The sequence below is a fragment of the Rattus norvegicus genome, chromosome 4 (assembly GCF_036323735.1).
Source record: "Rattus norvegicus strain BN/NHsdMcwi chromosome 4, GRCr8, whole genome shotgun sequence".
NCBI classification, from domain to species: Eukaryota; Metazoa; Chordata; class Mammalia; order Rodentia; family Muridae; genus Rattus; species Rattus norvegicus.
The window spans coordinates 78,298,628-78,313,963 of NC_086022.1; the positions used below are offsets into that span (position 1 = coordinate 78,298,628).

The 15,336-nt window shown below is 44.4% G+C and overlaps 1 non-coding gene across 1 annotated transcript; it reads left to right on the forward strand.

Annotated features, from left to right (window-relative positions):
• The first annotated feature begins 12,526 nt into the window (after positions 1 to 12,526).
• Positions 12,527 to 12,598, forward strand: Trnac-gca1 (transfer RNA cysteine (anticodon GCA) 1). Its single transcript has one exon. It is a non-coding gene; the product is annotated as a tRNA-Cys (tRNA).
• Positions 12,599 to 15,336: the final 2,738 nt, after the last annotated feature.

Here is a 15,336-nt window from a genome sequence, read left to right on the forward strand (position 1 = left end):
CTACTTCTATAGGCGAGGAAAAGTTGTAGCCCTGTCCTCATGCAACCAATGCAGGATGTTAAGTGCTGTAGCCATGTTTCCAAGTTGAGCACAAGTGTCAGGCTGTCCTAGGTAGGTCCTGACCAGAAAATGTCTTCCCCTCTCCAGGTACTGGTGACATTTTGTATTCTTCTCCCTCACCATTACTCTGTACCAGACAAGCCCTTTCCATAACACACATACCCTACACACTCCAAGCATAGACTCAGCAGGCCCCCAGTGGCTCTGTTTCACACCTAAAGAGACAGGACTTTGAAACAAGACCTTTTGTGCAGTGCTTCAAGCATCATGGAAACATTGTTCTTAAACACCATCAGGGTAAGGACATCATGGGTCTAGCCTGTGCTACTACTCAGGGACTCACAAAGAGCCTGCATTTGGTTGCATAATCTCAATGAGCAAATGTCTTGGGATAAAACAGAGCTGGGAGTAGAGCCTGGTAGAACATTTGTCTAGCTTGCGTGAAGTTGTGGGTTTGATCCTTAAAACCATAGAAACCAGTATGCATCCATAATCCCAGCACTTGGCACGTTGAGGCGGGATGAGCAGTTCTAGGTCATCCTTGGCTGCATAGGGAATTCAAGGTCAGCCTGGGTTACATGAAACCTTAAAGTTCTGAAGCCAGCCTGGGCCACATAAACTATCTTTAAAAAAAAAGTAACAAGAACTGAATATTTGGAAACCAGAAGTGGAAGTGCCTGAGGGCAGGGAGCAGAAAGGAAAATCCAGTTTTGTGCAGAGGGTCCTGGAGTTTGAGGGTAAAGTAAGTCAAGATGTTGAGCTCTGGGGATCATCTATGAAGAGACCAAACAGGTCTTGTGTCTAAAGTCATGCAGCTGGTGATGAAAATCCTTTCCTTCTCTCTACTTCTCCATCTGCTCAGAAATGAAGTCCTGTGTTGCTAGCTCTCACTGCCCCAGATACATGCCATCCCAGATGCCATGCTTTCCTCCCCATGAAGTCTAAAACCCCTCCATTAGACTGCTCCTGTAGATATTCTGACAGAGGATTACAAAGATCGCCACTGTAGTCCCCTTCTCTCTTTTGTTACTTAGATACTCTGGCCTGAAGCTCCTGTCTCAGCCTTGAGTGGTCGGATTAGGTCTGAGGACTATGCTTGGCTTCATCAACTCTAGCCCTTCCCATTTCCCTTATCCTTTCTTTTGTTTCCTCATAGCCATTCATCTGACTCACAATCGTTTGATTAGTTCTTTGTCCATGACAAAATCTACAAGGCTAGGACTTTTTGTTTCTGAACAAGACTTTCTGGCATCTCTTAGATGGTTACCAAGTGTTTCAATGAATGACTAGATAATTTAGTTTGCATTGAAGTAAAAAAGCACTGAGCATGGCAGTGCTCACCTTTAATCCCAGCACTCCAGAGCTGAGGCAGGTAGATCTCTGGAGTTTGAGATTAGCCTGCTCTGCAATTCCAGGTTAACCAGACCTACACAATAAGACCCTGCCTCAAAAAAGTGTGAGAGCGTGGCTGGAGAGATGGCTCAGCGGTTAAGAGCACTGACTGCTCTTCCCGAGGTCCTGAGTTCAATTCCCAACGACCACATAGTGGCTCACAACCATCTGTAAGGGGATGTGACACCCTCTTCTGGTGTGTCAGAAGACAGCTACAGTGTACTCACATACATAAAATAAATAATTCTTAAGGGAAAAAAGTAAGTGTGAAAGCTGCCATAGCTAAGATTTGGGATGATTTCAAAAGAATCAGTTATAGATCTTCATCATTCTCAAGTTATTACTTTTGTTTTGTTTTTCCAATACAGGGTTTCTTTGTGTAGCTTTCGCTGTCCTGGAACTAGCTCTGAGGGCCATGCTGGCCTTCAACTCACAGAGATACCTGCCTCTGCAGGGACTAAAGGTGTGTACCACTGCCATGCAGCTCTCTCCAGTTACTTTAACTCACCTAGTTTTGTCTGATATCTGTTATAAGTCTCACCCTCTGTGGTCATCTGGTTGATTAGTTGGTTAACTTTAGGCTTGTGTTCACAATTGAAGACCATTATACAAACCAGGATTGTCTATATGCTGTTTCTTTGTCCCTGTACTATTCCTTTTTAAATTGTGTACCTGTCAAATTTCTACAAAAATACAATTAACAGAATAATGGTGTTCTAGTGCTTTGAATGATGGCAGCACCTATGGAAAAGTGAAACTGGACTTAGTAAGCTTTCGGTAGGCACAGATAGACTTGTTTCTTCTAAACTCTGTTGCTCAAAAATGGCTAAAAGCCATGACAGGGACTGGAGAGATGACTCAGTTATTAAAAGCTCTCCAGATATACCTGGGTTCGATTCTCGCACCCACATGGCTGCTCTTCTCTATGACTCCAGTCTCCAGTTCCAGGGGATCTGATGCTATTGCTTCCTCTCTAGGCACCAGGCACACTAGTGGTGCACAGGCATGAGTGCAGACAAAACATCCACACCCGTGAACACAGTCTTTTCAAAGGGGTCTTGAAGCTGACGCTGCACACCTTTAATCCCAGCACTCAGAAGGCAGAGACAGGCGTGTCCCTGAGTGCAAGGCCAGCCTAGTCTGTAGACTGAGTTCCAGGACAGCCAGGGCTACACAGATGAACCCTGTGGCAACAAAACAAAACAAAACAAAACAAAACAAAACAAAACAAAACAAAAGGGTCTTGACAATTGATATACAATTGTTATGATCTGATCCCACTCCCACTGGGATCCCAGGATAGCCATTGTCCATGCCTGCCATCTAGCTCATATTGTTGCTGTAACATGCCTGCCAGTCACTGACACAGAGAAGCGACTTGACTCAGAGTGAAGACATCTCGACCACATATCCTGTTTTGTTTCATATATGTATAAAGATGTATTTATTTTATGTATAGGAGTATACTGTAGCTCTCTTCACACACAACAGATCCCAGTACAGATGGTGTGAGCCACCATGTGGTTGCTAGGAATTGATCTTACGCCTCTGAAAGAGCAGTCAGTGCTCTTAACCACTGAGCCATCTCCCTGTTCTGTGTGTTCTAAATGTTCTGTATGAGGTTTGCTAATCTTAATTCCACAAAGCTTTATGCAGGACCCATCAAATCAAAGGTCAAAATAAACTGCTGTGTCTTAAATATTTTGAGTCAGAGCTGACCAAGCACTTTCTGTACCTGTATAAGAACTCATCGTGGGTTTTGTGGGTTTTTCTTTTCTTTTATAAGCTGACAGAAAGGAAAAAAAAAGATACTGTTGTCAACTGATGGGACTGGTTCAGTGGTTAAGAGTACTGACTGCTCTTCCAGAGGTCCTGAGTTCAAGTCCCAGTAACTACATGGTGGCTCACAACCATTTGTAATGGGATCTGATGCCCTCTTCTGGTGTGATGACAGAGTACTCAGCGGTTAAGAGCACGGGCTGCTCTTCCTGAATTCAATTCCCAGCAACCACATAGTGACTCACAACCCATCTGTAACGGGATCATGCTACAGTATGTCTGGTGCCCTCTTCTGGGCTTCAGGAGTATATGCAGAAGACTGCTGTATAATAAATAAATCTTTTAAAAAAAATACTGTTGCTCATATAGCTCTGAGCTATTCTGACCATTCAATAAACTATTTTTGCTTAACTGAGATCAGTGATTATATATTTTGTGTGTTGATTCCTGAACCCCAACAGTAATTACTGTTCGTTCTCCCAACATGCAATTCCACTGAGGTACAATCAAAACAATTACCTGTAGGGTCTGGTGGCACACTTCTTTAATCCCAGTTCTCAGGAAGCAGAAGCAGGTGGATCTCTGTCAGTTCAAGGCCAGCCTGGTCTATACAGTGAGTTCCAGAACAATCAGGACTACATGGTGAGGCCCTGTCTACATTATGTGTGGATCCAGGACTACACATAATGCCCTGTAAAAAGCATTACGGAAATGGCTCAGGAAAAAAAGAAAAGAAAAACAAAACAAAAACCACAACCAGCAGCTGACTGAGACAGACACAGATACTCAACCCTCTGATTCCTATGGTTGAATTAGGGGGAATATGGGAGAAGATGAAGCTGAGGGCAGTCCTATAGGAAGACCAGCGGTCTCAACTAACCCAGACTCCTGGGACCTCCCAGTCACTGAGCCACCGACCAGGAAGTATATACAAGCTGCTCTGAGGCCCCCAGTACATGTGTAGCCGATGACTGCCTGGCTGGTCTGGCCTCAGTGGGAGAAGACGTCCCTAATCCTAGAGAGACTTGAGGCTCCAGGGAGGGGGGAGACCTGATTTGGGGGGAGAGCATCCTCTCAGAGATGGGGGGGAGGATAGGATGAGGAACTGTGGAAGGAGGGATGGGGGCAACAGCTGGATTATAAATAAAACAATAACAAAAGCCCACTTAACTAAAAGTAACAGGATTAGTGATACTTTGGGTGAAAAAAATCTTGATCAAAAAGGAAGACTTTACCATGCTTGTGACATACCTGTAATCCCAAAGGCAAGAAGATCAGGAGTTCAAGGCCAACTTCAGCTATAGAGTGAGCTAGAGATCACGTCATCAGCTTGACTATATGAGCCTTATTTCAAAAAAAGCAGGAAAACTTAGCTGGACATGGTGATGATAGACACCTAGCATTAATCCTAGCATTAAGGAGCCAGGGGACAGGGTCTCGTGTTTGTACATTAAGGACAAGAACAACTGCGGTTTGTCCAAAAGGTCCTTCTACATAAGTGCCAATGGAATAGAGGCACAGCACCATAGGAATCCTTCAGCGGCTTGCCATCTGTTTGGTTTTGTCTATATACACCCTCTCCCTTATAACAATGCACACTGCAGTTTAGCTCCTGCATCTGAAGGTATTAACACACACACACACACACACACACACACACACACACACACACACACACACACACACCACACACACACCCTTCTGAACAATGCATCCAGCAACTTCAGAATTCCTCAGGCACCTGCCCACATCAGGCTAAACCCCTCCCTAACATTAGTATGCCTCTGCACACCTAACAGCAATCAAATGTTTTCCCAGCCTATGTGGGTAGGAAGAATACGTGGGTCTGTCCAACCTAAAGTGGTTTTGAGTGTATGGTGGCTTAAAAAAACCCTCCATATATGTTAGGCATCCCTCTTGGTAGCCGCTTCTATATCCTCAGTCCCTGAAGATAAGTGCCCAGTAGCCTTGATTCAGTGACCTCCGCTCAGAAATGTATATCGGTGACCATCCACTTACGACCAACTGCTGTTTTGTTTTCTGTACTTTGCTTATGCAGACACCCGAGGACGGTTTGTGAGCCTGTGAGTAAGGAAGCTGCTGCTGGCTGTGAGGGTGAATGGGCGGAGTGAACTCCGTAGGCTGGCCAGCTGCACTGTCCCCAGCTGTACTCAGTGTCCCTGTGGACATTCCCAGGAATTTGCTGAACGCTGCAGATGCTGACAAGGACAGCTTAGCTTTCTATCAGGATTCTGCATTGTCCTCCCTTGTTACTTTAGAAATATTGCTGATCTTGAGTGGCGAGCCAGGCTGTGCTTGGTAGTGGAGCAACACAGGTAACTGGGACATGGCAGTAGTCCTAGAAGGAAGACGGGGAATGATGGAAGCAGATGTACAATGTTCTACTTTGACTGGCCTGGTGGGACATTCTGTAAATAACGATAGACCACACTAGACTAGAAACTGTATGTCTGCAAATTTAACTCACTGTGCCTGAATATTTCTAGTATGAATCCCCTTTTTTTCTCTCTCAGTGTTCAGGATTAAAGCCTAGGTCTCACACATGTAAGGCAGGCTGACTACCACTGAGCTGCACCACCAGCACAAACAGACATTTTTCACCGCTGAGGATCAAACCTAGGACCTTAGGTATACTTGGCAAGCACTTACTACTGAGCTACATCCATGACTCCTGATCCCCCTTTACCTGTATTTTATAATAACTCATAAGTAACTGGGTTTGGAAACTTTATTAGTCATATTACCTTTAAACATAAGTGTTTTTGCCATGTAATAGTTCAATGAGTAATGGCAGTTGCCACCTTGCAACACAAGCCTGATGATTTGAGTTGGATCCCTGGAATCCACCATAAAGGTGGATGGTGAGAACTGACTCCAGGTGGTGAGAACTGACTCCACGTGGTGAGAACGACTCCACGTGGTGAGAACTGATTCCAGAGTTGTTCTCTGACCTCTGCACATGTGCCATAGCATGCAGGGCCTCCCATCACGCTCGCACATACACGTGTGTGTGTGTGTGTGTGTGTGTGTGTGTGTGTGTGTGTGTGTGTGAGCACACATGTGTTGCGTGCATTTAAGTGTATGGGTAAATGTGCCGAATGTAGTGGCCTGACCAGGATATATGGTGTCTTCTTCTAGCCTTTCTGCCTTGCCTTGATGCAGAGTTGTTCATTAAACCAGAAACTTGCTGTTTCCACTAGGTTCTTGAGATCTCCCCTTCTCCACCCCTCAAGGCTGGGTTATAGGTACATGCAGTGATTCCTCGCTTTGGTTTCTGGGGATTCAAAGTGCTAGGGACTGGGCTGGAGAGATGGCTTAGCCGTTAAAGGCTAGGCTCACAACCAAAGTGCTAGGGATTATGAACTTAGGTCCTTGGGTTTGTGCTCTTACCACTGAACCATCTCCCCAGTCCCTGTTTTAATGTGAGCCTCCTGTCTTGGCCACTGTGCCTGGCTCTGTATTTTGTTGTCTGTTTTGAGGCAGGGTCCAATGTAGCTGAGGCTGGCCCTGAATTCACGATGTAACTGAAGATGACCTTGAATTCTTGGTCTCCTGCCATTGTCTACCCAGTGCTGGGATTATAGGCATGTATCACCTAGAGCTTCATACTAGGCAATCACTCTACCCACTGAAACACACCCAGTTATTTATATGTTAAGAGAATCTACATGTTTATGTGGGAACACAAATGGCCAGTGGGGAAAGAACAGAGGAGAAAGGGACAAGGTGTTTATTGCTGTAGCGCACAAAAAGCGATTCCTGGGCTATGTTGGAGCTTTTACTCTTTTTACACCTTTTTCCCTTTAAGATGGGTAATCAGGATCTGGAAAGACAATCTTTAAGATGTCTAAGTCTTGGGGTTGGGGATTTAGCTCAGTGGTAGAGCGCTTGCTTAGGAAGCGCAAGGCCCTGGGTTCGGTCCCCAGCTCCAAAAAAAAGAACCAAAAAAAAAAAAAAAAAAAAGATGTCTAAGTCTTTAAGGTGATTAAGAGCACTGGCTGCTCTTCCAGAGGACTTAGGCTTGATTCCCAGCACCTACACGGCAGCTCACAACCATATGTAACTCCCATTCCAGAATATCCAGTGTCCTCTTCTAGCTTCTACATGCAGTGGTTTACATGTGCACATGCATGGTGCACATACATCCATGCAAAATGTCATGCACATAAAACATTTTTAAAGATTTATTTATTTTTATTTATATGAGTACACTGTAATTATCTTCAGACACACCAGAAGAGGGTGTCGCATCCCATTACGGATGGTTGTGAGCTACCACGTGTGCTGGGAATTGAACTCAGGACTTCTGGAAGAGCATTCAGTGCTCTTAACCACTGAGCCATCTCTCCAACCCAGATAAAACATTTTGAACTTAAAAAAATTACTTTTTTTTTTTTTGAGATAGACTTTCTCTGTGTAACCTTGGCTGACCAGGAACTCACTCTGTAGACTATGCTGACCTTGAACTCAAGAGATTCATCTGTCTTTGCCTCCCATGTGAAAATAATAGACTTTAAAAATTATAAGATATATGTGTATACACATACACACATACATGCATACAGACATACATACATACATTCAAATGATATAAGACTATACAGGGGAGCCAGGTGTGGTAGGCCTACCCTTTAATCCCAGTACTGAGGAGGCAGAGGATCTCTGAGTTTGAGGCCAGCCTGGGCTATATAGTGAGTTCCAGGAGAGCCAGGACTTTGTAGGAGACCTTACCTCTACAAACCAATAAGCAGTACGCAAAGAGAGCCCTTCTAGCGCTGACTTACCCCCTGTAAGGGCCAGCCTTGCCAGGCCCTTATGTCTTTCCAGACTTTTTCCACACATATAAGTCACTCTTTTCCCTGATTGTCAGTTGCACACTGTGAGGGACTTGCACTGTCCTAGAGCTTTCTTGTTTTCTTTTGTCTCACTTTTCATTGCAATATAATGTTTTTGGTTTTGCAGCATTGAGGATCAAACCCAGCAACCTGTGCATGCAAGGGAAGCACTCTGCCACTGAGCTGTATCTCTCAGCACCAGAAGATCCAGACTTCTGGTTTTCTCATCTCAGTGCAACCACTAAGCTCTGTCCTCATAGATCATAAAGAGGCATTGCTTGGGTTCCAGGGAAACAGCTCAGGGACTTTGAATTTTGGGTTTTTTTGATTTTATTTTTTGCTTTTATGTGACATGGAAGTTTTGGGGTTCTTTTGGTTTGATTTTGTTTTTTTTTTTTTTTTCAAGACAGAGTCTTATTATATAATTCTGGCTGTCCTGGAACTCACTATGTCGACCAGGTTGGACTTGAACTCACAGAGATCCTCTTGCCTCTGCCTCTCTGCCAGGATTAAAGTTATGTGCCACTACGTTCTTCTGACATGGAGTATTTTTAAAAACTGACATTTAATATTTATGGAGCACTTATCTCCATTATTAAAACATTCTCTCTGAGGATTGGAGAGAGAGGGATGTCTCAGAGGTTAGGAGCCTTGACTGTTCCCTGAGAGGTTCTGAGTTTAATTCCCAGCACCCATATGATGGTTACCATCTGTAACTCCATTCCCAAGGGGAATCCACTACCCTCTTCTGACCTCTACAGGCACTGCATGTGTGTGGTATAAAAACATACATATGGGAAAAATATTCATACATGTAAACCCCCATCCCCCAAAATAGGTCAGGATTGGTGGTACACATTTTTAATCCCAGCAGTCAGGAGGCAGAAGGCAGAAGCAGGTGGATCTGTGAGACTAGCCTGGTCTACAGAGTGAGCTCTGGTACAACCTGGGTTACAAAGAGAAACCCTGTCTTGGGAGAAATCTCATGTTGGGGATGGTAGCACAGGCTAGTGAGCCCAGCTACATGAGAGACTAAGACCACTCACCTGCTCACCACCACCTTCCACCACCACCACAGAGTACTATAGCTTGCTGCTCTCATTCTGGGGTAGGTTGGCAGGAAGAAGGCCTGAAGCTTCCTGGTCCACACTCCTGCCTTCGGATATGAGGATGGGTTGCACAGCATGTGAACACTTAGCATCACATGTTGTTAATGCCATGTGTTTTCCTCGGAGTTAATTTTTTTTCTCTGGTGCCACTTACTCAGCTTCCACCTGTTTGGGGAGTAAGGCTCCAGGGAAAGCTCTTTTGTGGTCATGTAGGGCCACCAAGAGTCTCTCACATCTGAGTAGCTCAGTGAAGCTGGAGAAGCTGGTACTTAGCATTCAGAAGACACCAAGTCGGCCTCACTGTTCTTGGTACAGGTCAAGGCTCTGGCCAGAGAACCCCCACCTGGGGCCAAGTTTCCTAAGGTTGCTGTAGCAAAGTATCAAATTAGGTGGCCTGAACAGTAAAAGTTTAATCTCTCATTTCTTGAGGGCAGCAGAAGTGTGGCATCGGGTGAAGGCGGCCCAGCTTCTTTCCTTGGCCCCTCTTCCTCGTTCCTGGGGATGGCTAGCAGTATCTTGGGATTTCTTCCCCTGCCCCCAGAGCTGGGGACCGAACCCAGGGCCTTGCGCTTCCTAGGTAAGCGCTCTACCACTGAGCTAAATCCCCAGCCCTGGGATTTCTTGCCTTAGAACCTAGGTGTCAATCCCATATGCACTCTCATCTTCATGTGTTACTCTTCTATGACTGAGTCTGTGCCCCCCCACCCCAAGGACACCGGTTGGCCTATTGACTCCATCAAGCACAGTTGTGCATTGCTATGTCCAAAGAAGGGCACAGTCAGAGACCAGAGATTCAAACTTCAACATGTTTTGTTGTTTTTGGAGACAGTCACAGGTAACTCAGAGGGCCTTGAACTCTCAATTCGCCTAAGGGCCAGGAACAGGGGCATGCCCCATGTGACCTTGACAAATCTTTTTAGGTAACACTGAAGAAATAAAGTTTCATAGATATGAGAAACAAAGTTATAAAAACAAGGTTTTGAGAAATACATCTGGTGGTCAGGATGCCCAGTGATATGATAAAGTTTTGGTGATCAAGATATTGAGGTAATTCTGACTAAGCTAATTAAGACAAAAAAATAACAACTGTTCTCAGAAAGACCCCTTACCCCTCCCTGTGGTAAATTCCGAGAACAACTGCAAGATGTTATCCTGACCCTGCCCCATGACCCAGTTCACACCCCTTCTAAGAGACGTGCCAACTTAGCCCTTTCCCAGTAATTCTCCAAGGCCAGGTGTAGAGCTGGATGAGGAAAGTGATCAACTGAGCCAAGAACAGCCCCTTGAGCAGGCCAGCCAATACCTGACCAGATCCTTTGTCCTGTGTACCACCGATGAGGATGAACCAGCTAACCCTGTTGCTGAAGTCTGCCCTCTGTAACAAATAAAAGTTGTGTGCTTTTTGGCTTCGGGGTTGCCTCTCCCTGCGTGGATGAGCAACCCCACGTACGTGGATTAAAAACCTTACACCCTCATGCTATTGCAGCGGTCACTTTGTCAATCTGTGCTCTGTGGGTGGTGCTCCTGAGGTAAGGCCACTATGGGGTCTTACAACAGCACAATTCAAAGCCTGACAGCGATCTTGCCCCATGGGGACACAAGTGTAGACACTGCTTGGTTGTCCAGAAGGCTGTAGTGTGACTGAAGCACAAGGACACTCAAGTGGGAAACCCAGGATGGAGTAGAACATCTGGACTTCAGAATATCTGGACTCTAGTCCCAGTTTCTGAACATGTAGTTCAGAACTCCAAACCACTGGCCGGTCTGGAGGCCCTTTTTCTCCTCAGAATTTCAGTGAAGACTCAGATACTTATTAATTCTATCTTTTAGGGGGTAGAGTCCTCACTGTACCACACACACTATGCCTGGGCACCCTCCTTTTTAGGTTCCTCTCCTACCTCTCAGAAGTGCACAGCTATTCCAAGCCTCTTAAATACTGCATTGTTTCCCCTTGTTCCCCTTAAACCCTCCCACCTCACTATCTGTTAGGTAATCTTTTCAAAGTGTGAGTGAATAGCCTGGTGTCCAGCCATGCTCACCGCTAAAGAGCAGCCCCTCTTCTGTGTTCTCCATAGCACCTAACTCACAACTACCTCTGCCTTTGCGTCCCATCAGGCACTTTCCTCTCGGCTGTTAGCTCCTGATACCAGGAACTGTGTGGATGGTTCAGCTAGGCACACGGTAGGCATCACTGAGTGTTTGTTGAGTAAATGAACGATGACTACCAAGGAATGTGGTAGTGGGCTTTGGGCAGCTCCATGAAACAGAACAACAGATTATTTTTTTAGTCTTCTTTAACATAGTATATAATCTCAAAGGAGTTTTAGGGATGGCCTGCTCTAGTCTCATCTTGGTTACCCCTGACTTCTTTTGGAGATTAACTGTTTCTGTCCATTCCATGAACTCATACTGTAAGTGGAACTGTGTCCAGGTTGGTTTTGTCAACTGACAATGTACTCAGGAAGAATGAATCTCAGTTAAGGAACTGGTGGGGCCGTCATGGGGAGGTAGTACTGGGCTGTAAAATAAAGGAAACCGAGCAAGGCAGTAAGCAGCATCGCCTTTCTCTGCTCCAGTTCCTGCCTCCATGTTTCTGTCCCTGCCCTGTCATGCACCGACATCCCTAGAATGATGGGCTGTGATTGGGACATAGAAGCCAAGGTTTCTTCTCTCTTGGTTATAGTATTTTTTTTGTTTGTTTGTTTTTTCTTTTCTTTTTTTCGGAGCTGGGGACTGAACCCAGGGCCTTGGTTATAGTATTTTATCACTGTGATCGAACCTCGAGGCCTTTCACATCACTCCTATGTCCCTGTGCTTGCATTTGTGCAACATGGATAGGAGCAGAAACCACACCAGATCAACCAAAGTCAGGCATAAACCTCATTTCTGGAGGCGTAAGTATGAAGTGCGAGCTTACAAATGCTGGAGGTTATCTCTACTGAGTGGAGAGACGCCTGTGAGACATTAAAGCTGACTTACTACGGACCCAAAGCTGGGTTCAGTGGCATAGATATACCTATAACCCCAGCACTTAGGCAGCGGGAGGAAAACAGTTAATAGGACTCTGTCTCAATAGCTCTGGAAAAAAAAAAAAAAAAAAAAAAGTAGGGAAGCAAAGCCCGAGAAACAGAGTTTTAACAGCACTTGAATACTTGAATTCCATATTCATTGGTTTCTCTGATATTTCCACTAATGGGCCTAGTAAATTCCTTTTATTTTCAATCCATTGAAATTTAATGTATCACCTGTAGCCAAGTGATACTGGCTGTTTCAGTTTCAGCCAGGAAAATGAAAGTAAATAGGTTTAGAGAGAACCCAACCCTACCAGCAGGGGGTATAGCTCAGTGGTAGAGCATTTGACTGCAGATCAAGAGGTCCCCGGTTCAAATCCGGGTGCCCCCTTCCTTTCCCATAGCCTCAAAGCCAGGGCGACTCTATTTTGAGTATGTAGTAGGTAATATTTGAGAGAAAAATAATGATGTGGGAAAAGAACATTTAAGGTATTTCTTTAGAGCTGAAGAAAGAGAATCGGTAAGTAGGTGTCCACCAGAGGGAGTGAGAGAGCAGGTTGGAACTGGAAAAACAAAACCAATGATCAACAAAACACAGATGACCTGGCTCCTTGACACTTCACTTCCCTTGCACGGGGCTCCGTCTCATTACCGTTCAAGTATTTTTCTTTTCCCAAATAGCTGACAAAAGCAGCAGCCGAAATAGTTTCTCCTTGTTGATCTACACACCTTGCTTAAGCTCAAAGATCCCTTGGCCTGGGGTTTGGTAAGAGCACAATTGAGGTAAAAACCAAGAAATCCAGCTTAGGTTTACTGTGGTGTTTGTTTATTCACAATAGCAGAAATACAGAAGCAACCTGGGCTGCAACAATAATGGTCAAGCAAAATGTAGTCTACATATGCGACAAAATATTAATTCAAGTGTTGTTTAAAAAAGAATGCACTGAGGGTGGTGGTTTGAATGCGAATGGCCCCTATTGGCTCAAATATTTGAATGCTTGGTTCCCAGTTTGGTGGAACAGTTTGGGAAAAAGTAGGAGGTGTGGCTTTGTTGAAAGAGGTGTATCACTGGGGGCAGGGGAAGGCTTCAAGGTTTCAAAAGCTCATGCCAAACCCAGTCTCTTTCCCTACCCTCAACTTTTGAAAAATATGTAAGCTCTTAGTGGGCCTTTAATCCCAGCAGTGGTAGAAGCAGGCAAATTTCTGCAAGTTCAGAGTTCTAGGCCATCCTGGACTGCATAGAGTCCTAGGACAGCCAGAGCTACAAAGAGCCCCCCCCCCCGTGTGTGTGTGTGTGTGTGTGTGTGTGTGTGTGTGTGTGTGTGTGTGTGTAAGCTCCAGCATTATGCCTGCCTGCCTGCCTGCTGCCATGTTCCCCACCATGATGATCAGGGACTCTAACCCTCTGAAACTGTAAGCAAATCAGTAAGCAGCACTCCTTGATGGCCTCTGCATCAGCTCTTGCCTCTAGGTTCCAGCACTGTTTGAGTTCCTTTTCTACTGCTATTGATGATGAACTCATATGTGGAAGTGTGAGTGAAATAAACCCTTCTTCCTCAAATTGCTTGTTATCACAGTGTTTCATTACAGCAATAGAAACCTAGTGAAGACACTTTGTGATACACACCTTTAATTTTAGCACTCAGGAGCAGAGGCAGGTAGATCTCTGTGAGTTCAAAGCCAGCCTGATCAACCTGGGGAGTTCTAGGCCAGCCAAGACTACACAGTGAGGCCCTGTTCAAAACAGCAATATAAAGGAGGACATTCAAATACATGCCCCAGAAAGGGCATTGTGCTAAGTGAAGAAAATTTAATGGCACAATGACTAGTGTGGGTGCTAGGAAGACTGCCCAGTTGGTAAAGTGCTATAAGCACTGAATTCAAACCTCTGCACCACATTAAGGGAGAAAAGGCCAGGTGGTAGTGGGGCACACACCTTTAATCTCAGCCCTCAGGAGGCAGAGACAGGCGGATCTCTGTGAGTTCAAGGCTAGCCTGGTCTACAGAACAAGTTCTAGGAAGGATAGTCAAGTCTACACAGAGAACCCTGTTTCAAAAATATAAATAAATAAATACAAACAAAATTAAAAGCTAGGTAAGAACTGACTCCCATTTAAGTTGTCTTCTGGTCTCCATGTGTATGCTGTGACTGTTGCGCACGCACACACACACACACACCAATAAGTGAGAAAATAAAAGGTGTACAATGCAGTGCACACGCAAACTGCATGGTTCTATTTATATGAAGTACTTAAAGTCACCAAAATCATGAGACAAAGTATAACGCTGGCTCTGAGGAGCAGGGGAAGAGGGAGGCTGGAGAGTTGCTGGTTAATAATGTCTCAATTTTGCAGGATGAGTTATGAAAGGAGATGTGATGATGGTGCTAACAGCTACAGAACATTCTGGATTTTCAAAATTGTTATTGTTTTTACTTATGTGTGTGCTCCAGGTCACATTATACTTTTATTTTTAAAAGTGTATTTTTAGTCTATGTGTATGAATGTTTGTATATGCATATGTGTAACAAGTGTGTTCATGATGCCCTCGGAGGTCGTGGAACCATAGTTATTAGTGCCTGTGAGCCACACATATGTGGGTTCTGGGAACTGAGCCTGGTTCCTCTGCAAGCGTAGGAAGTGCTCCTGACCATTTCACCTCTGCGCCAACATTGTGAAGTTTTTAAAAATATCCCTGAACTGTGCACTTACATTTGGTAAGGATGGTAAATTATATGTTCTGAGAATTTTACCACAGTAATGACAATCGAGGAAGATCTCATCTGTATATCTATATTTCAGGCACAATAGAAAACATAAATTGTATAAAATTACATTCATTATAGAATAAAACATGAAGCATTAGAAGTAACTCAATCAAAATACTGACAGAATTTCCTCCACCTGGGAAAGTATAAAACCTTGGGGGATATTGAATAGATGAAATAAAGCACTCTGTATTCCATTTATAAAATGCCTTAAATCTCACAGAATTAAAAGATTCTTTGAATTCCAACCGAATTACCGACAGACTTTGCTTGGGGTAAGGGAAATCAAACTTAATTCTAAGGTTCGTTTAAAAATATTTTATATATATAATATTTATATTGTTATTGGATATATTATATAT